This window comes from Terrapene carolina, unplaced genomic scaffold, assembly GCF_002925995.2.
Source record: "Terrapene carolina triunguis isolate 2854851 unplaced genomic scaffold, T_m_triunguis-2.0 Scaffold257, whole genome shotgun sequence".
NCBI lineage: Eukaryota > Metazoa > Chordata > Testudines > Emydidae > Terrapene > Terrapene triunguis.
In genome coordinates, this window is record NW_020664608.1 from 75,068 (window position 1) to 81,315 (window position 6,248).

Here is a 6,248-nt window from a genome sequence, read left to right on the forward strand (position 1 = left end):
GGGTGGCAGCTCCCAAGGGGGTTTCTGTGATCCAACCCGTCACAGTGCCTCAACTGGAATACTGTATCCAGTTCTGGACAAAATACACTTCAGAAAAGATATACACATATTGGAGAAAGTGCAGAGGAGAGCAAAATCAAAAATGATTACAGGTCTAGAGAAATGACCTATAAGGAAAAACTAAAAAAATTGGGTTTGTTTAGTCTGGAAAAGGGAATACTGAAGGGGGACATGATGACAGTCTGCAAGTACATAAAAGGTTGTTATAAAGAGGAGGATGCTTAATTGTTCTCCTTTTCCACTGAGGACAGGATATTACCTCTTGGTAATGGGCTTGAATTGCAGCAAGGGAGATTTAGGTTAGACATTAATAATAACTTCCTAACTGTAAGGGTAGTTAAGCACTGGAACAAATTACTTAGGATGGTTGTGGAATCTCCATCATTGGAGGTTTTTAAGAAGAGGTTGGGGATGGGGATGGTTTACATAATACTGGTCCTTGGACTAGATGACCTTTGAGGTCTCTTCCAGTCCTACATTTCTATGATTACCTGTTCTCCTACCTTCAGTGGACACAGAGAACAATCACTGTCCTCTTAAGAACAGCCCTTAACATATATGAAGACTATTTTCAGGTGCCTCTTAAGTCTTCTTTTCTTGAGACTAAATATGCCAGCTTTTTTCAACCTTTCCTTTTGGGTTATGTTCTCTAATCCGATCATAATTTTTATTGCTCTCTTTTGGAATATCTTGAATTTCTCCACATATTTCCTAAAGTGTGACACTGAGAAATGGACACAGTACTCCAGCTGAGGCCTCACGCGGTGTTGACCAGAGCAGGACAATTACCTCCAATGTCTTACAAATCAAATTCTTGTTAATAAATGCCAGAATGATAATATCCTCTTCTGCAGTTACATCACAATGTTGATTCATATTCAGTTTGTGATCCACTATAACCCCCAGATCCTTTTCAGCAGTAGTACTGCTTAGCTAGTTATTCTCCATTTCGTAGTTGTGCATTTGATTTTCCCTTCTGAAGTAAAATACTTTGCACTTGGCCTTTATTGAATTTAATCTTGTTCATTCAGACCAATTCTCAAACATGTAATGGTCGTTTTGAATTGTAATCCTGTCCAGCAAAGTGCTTGCAACCCCTCTCAGCTTGCTGTCACCTACAAACTGTATAAGCATACCCTCAGCTCCATTATCCAAGTCATGAAGGAAAACATTGAATAGTACTGGAACCAGAATTTATCATTGTAGGACCCCACAAGATACATCCTCCAAACTTGACAGTAAACCACTCTTTCAATACAGTCTTTCAACTAGTTGTGACTCTGAGACCATACTTCTCCATTTTTTTAAACGAGAATATCATGTAGAACTATGTTAAAAGCCTTACTAAAGTCAAGAGATATCATATGTACTGCTTCCCCCCATCCACTAGGCCAGTAACTCATTCAAAGAAGGAAGTTAGGTTGACTTGGCATGATTTGTTGTTGACAAATTCCAAAGATATATTGGAATTAGAAAAGGTTCAGAAAAGGACAACAAAAATTATTAGGGGTAGGGAACGGCTTCTATATGAGGAGAGATTAAGAAGACTGGGACTTTTCAGCTTGGAAAAGAGACGACTAAGGGGGGATATGATTGAGGTCTATAAAATCATGACTGATGTGGAAAAAGTAAATAAGGAAGTATTATTTATTCCTTCTCATAACACAAAAACTAGGGGTCACCAAATGAAATTAATAGGCACCAGGTTTAAAATAAACAAACGGAAGTATTTCTTCACACAACACACAGTCAACCTGTGAAACTCCTTGCCCGAGGATATTGTTAAGGCCAAGACTATAACAGGGTTCAAAAAAGAACTAGATAAAGTCATGGAGGATAGCTGTCCCTAGCCTCTGTTTGCCAGAAGCTGGGAATGAGCGACAGGGAATGGATCACTTGATGATTACCTGTTCTGTTCATTCCCTCTGGGGCACCTGGCACTGGCCACTGTTGAAAGCCAGGATACTGGGCTAGATGGACCTTTGGTCTGACCCAGTATGGCCATTCTTATGTTCTGTCTATAATTTATGAGACTATTATTCTCTAAGTGCTTGCAAACTGAGAAATAATTTGTTTTAGTATCTTTCCAGATATTGAAGTAAGGGTTGATTGGTCTTTAATTCATAAAGTCCTTTTTGTTCCTGTTTTTAAAGATAGGTACTAAATTTACCCTTCTGCAGTTTTCTGGAACCTCATCCCCCCTTGAGGAGTACTTAAAGATAATTGCTAATGGTTCTGAGATCGCTTCAGCTGGTTTCTTAAGTATCCTAAGATGAATTTCATCAGGCCCTGATGACTTGAATACATTCAACTCACCTAAAGATTCTTTAACTTGTTCTTTCCCTCTTTTGGCTTGTCTTCCTTCCCCTTCATTGTTAATATTAATTGTGTTAAGTTTCTGTTCACTATTTACCTTTTTAGGAAAGACTGAAACAAAATAGGTATTAAATACCTGAGGTTTCGTGAAGTCACAAGTTATTAGTAGGGAAGAAAAACTAATCAGAGGAGCTGCACCTTCCTTTGTCTTTCTCTAGCTCCTAGAAGTATTTATAGAACCTTTTCTTATTGCCTTTTCTATCCCTTGCTAGGTGTAACTCATTTGTGCATTAGCCTTTCTGATTTTGTCCCTACATAGGTGTGCTCTCCTTTTATACTCCTCTACCACGATTTGTCAATGTTTCCCCTTTTTGTAGGATTTGATTTTGATGGTCATACAACAGCTGCTGTGGTGGTATCTTGGCCTCCTACTATCCTTCTTTCCCTTCCTTCAGTTCAGGTTAGTTTGCAGTTATGCTGTTGATATTGTCTCCTTGACAAACTGCCAGCTCTCCTGAATTCATGTTTCCCTTAGATTTTCTTCCCACAAGTCTGTATCTACCACTTCTCTTAGTTTGTTGAAGTCTGCTTTTAGAACTCCTTATGCCTCATGCATCCGAAGAAGCGGGTATTCACCCACGAAAGCTCATGCTCCAATACATCTGTTAGTCTATAAGGTGCCACAGGACGCTTTGCTGCTTATTCTGATACTCTCACTCCTTTCTATCCTTAGAATCACAAAACGTATCATTTCATGATTACTTTCACCCAAATTGCCTTCCAGCTTCAGATTCATTACCAATTCCTCCGTCTTAGATTCATAGATTCATAGATTCTAGGACTGGAAGGGACCTCGAGAGGTCATCGAGTCCAGTCACCTGCCCGCATGGCAGGACCAAATACTGTCTAGACCATCCCTGATAGACATTTATCTAACCTACCTTAAATATCTCCAGAGATGGAGATTCCACAACCTCCCTAGGCAATTTATTCCAATGTTTAACCACCCTGACAGTTAGGAACTTTTTCCTAATGTCCAACCTAGACCTCCCTTGCTGCAGTTTAAGCCCATTGCTTCTTGTTCTATCCTCAGAGGCTAAGGTGAACAAGTTTTCTCCCTCCTCCTTATGACACCCTTTTAGATACCTGAAAACTGCTATCATGTCCCCTCTCAGTCTTCTCTTTTCCAAACTAAACAAACCCAATTCTATCAGCCTTCCTTCATAGGTCATGTTCTCCAGACCTCTAATCATTCTTGTTGCTCTTCTCTGGACCCTCTCCAATTTCTCCACATCTTTCTTGAAATGCGGTGCCCAGAACTGGACACAATACTCCAGCTGAGGCCTAACCAGAGCAGAGTACAGCGGAAGAATGACTTCACGTGTCTTGCTAACAACACACCTGTTAATACATCCAGAATCATGTTTGCTTTTTTTGCAACAGCATCACACTGTTGACTCATATTTAGCTTGTGATCCACTGTGACCCCCAGATCCCTTTCTGCCGTACTCCTTCCTAGACAGTCTCTTCCCATTCTGTATGTGTGAAACTGATTTTTTCTTCCTAAGTGGAGCACTTTGCATTTGTCTTTGTTAAACTTCATCCTGTTTAACTCAGACCATTTCTCCAATTTGTCCAGATCATTTTGAATTATGACCCTGTCCTCCAAAGCAGTTGCAATCCCTCCCAGTTTGGTATCATCCGTAAACTTAATAAGCGTACTTTCTATGCCAATATCTAAGTCGTTAATGAAGATATTGAACAGAGCCGGTCCCAAAACAGACCCCTGCGGAACCCCACTCGTTATGCCTTTCCAGCAGGATTGGGAACCATTAATAACAACTCTCTGAGTACGGTTATCCAGCCAGTTATGCACCCACCTTATAGTAGCCCCATCTAAATTGTATTTGCCTAGTTTGTCGATAAGAATATCGTGCGAGACCGTATCAAATGCCTTACTAAAGTCTAGGTATACCACATCCACAGCTTCTCCCTTATCCACAAGACTCGTTATCCTATCGAAGAAAGCTATCAGATTGGTTTGACATGATTTGTTCTTTACAAATCCATGCTGGCTGTTCCCTATCACCTTACCACCTTCCAAGCGTTTGCAGATGATTTCCTTAATTACTTGCTCCATTATCTTCCCTGGCACAGAAGTTAAACTAACTGGTCTGTAGTTTCCTGGGTTGTTTTTATTTCCCTTTTTATAGATGGGCACTATATTTGCCCTTTTCCAGTCTTCTGGAATCTCTCCCGTCGCCCATGATTTTCCAAAGATAATAGCTAGAGGCTCAGATACCTCCTCTATTAGCTCCTTGAGTATTCTAGGATGCATTTCATCAGGCCCTGGTGACTTGCAGGCATCTAACTTTTCTAAGTGATTTTTAACTTGTTCTTTTTTTATTTTATCTGCTAAACCTACCCCCTTCCCATTAGCATTCACTATGTTAGGCATTCCTTCAGACTTCTCGGTGAAGACCGAAACAAAGAAGTCATTAAGCATCTCTGCCATTTCCAAGTTTCCTGTTACTGTTTCTCCCTCTTCACTAAGCAGTGGGCCTACCCTGTCTTTGGTCTTCCTCTTGCTTCTAATGTATTGATAAAAAGTCTTCTTGTTCCCCTTTATTCCCGTAGCTAGTTTGAGCTCATTTTGTGCCTTTGCCTTTCTAATCTTGCCCCTGCATTCCTGTGTTGTTTGCCTATATTCATCCTTTGTAATCTGTCCTAGTTTCCATTTTTTATATGACTCCTTTTTATTTTTTAGATCATGCAAGATCTCGTGGTTAAGCCAAGGTGGTCTTTTGCCACATTTTCTATCTTTCCTAACCAGCGGAATAGCTTGCTTTTGGGCCCTTAATAGTGTCCCTTTGAAAAACTGCCAACTCTCCTCAGTTGTTTTTCCCCTCAGTCTTGATTCCCATGGGACCTTACCTATCAGCTATCTGAGCTTACCAAAATCCGCCTTCCTGAAATCCATTGTCTCTATTTTGCTGTTCTCCCTTCTACCCTTCCTTAGAATTGCAAACTCTATGATTTCATGATCACTTTCACCCAAGCTGCCTTCTACTTTCAAATTCTCAATGAGTTCCTCCCTATTTGTTAAAATCAAGTCTAGAACAGCTTCCCCCCTAGTAGCTTTTTCAACCTTCTGAAATAAAAAGTTGTCTGCAATGCAGTCCAAGAATTTGTTGGATAGTCTGTGCCCCGCTGTGTTATTTTCCCAACATATATCCGGATAGTTGAAGTCCCCCATCACCACCAAATCTTGGGCTTTGGATGATTTTGTTAGTTGTTTAAAAAAAGCCTCATCCACCTCTTCTACCTGGTTAGGTGGCCTGTAGTAGACTCCTAGCATGACATCACCCTTGTTTTTTACCCCTTTTAGCCTAACCCAGAGACTCTCAACACTTCCATCTCCTATGTCCATCTCTACCTCAGTCCAAGTGTGTACATTTTTAATATATAAGGCAACACCTCCTCCCTTTCTCCCCTGTCTATCCTTCCTGAGCAAGCTGTATCCATCCACACCAACATTCCAATCATGTGTATTATCCCACCAAGTTTCAGTGATGCCAACAATGTCATAGTTGTATTTATTTATTAGCACTTCCAGTTCTTCCTGCTTATTACCCATACTTCTCGCATTTGTATATAGGCATCTAAGATACTGGTTTGATCTTTCCTCCCAGTTTTGTCCTGACCCTCCTTTTTCTCTGCCAATATAGCGCACACTCCCTCTCATTTCCGACCCATCTCCCAGGTCTCCATGTTCCCCACTTACCTGCGGGCTTTGCTCACCTGTCCCCGTCGAACCTAGTTTAAAGCCCTCCTCACTAGGTTAGCCAGTCTGTGTCCAAATAGGGTCTTTC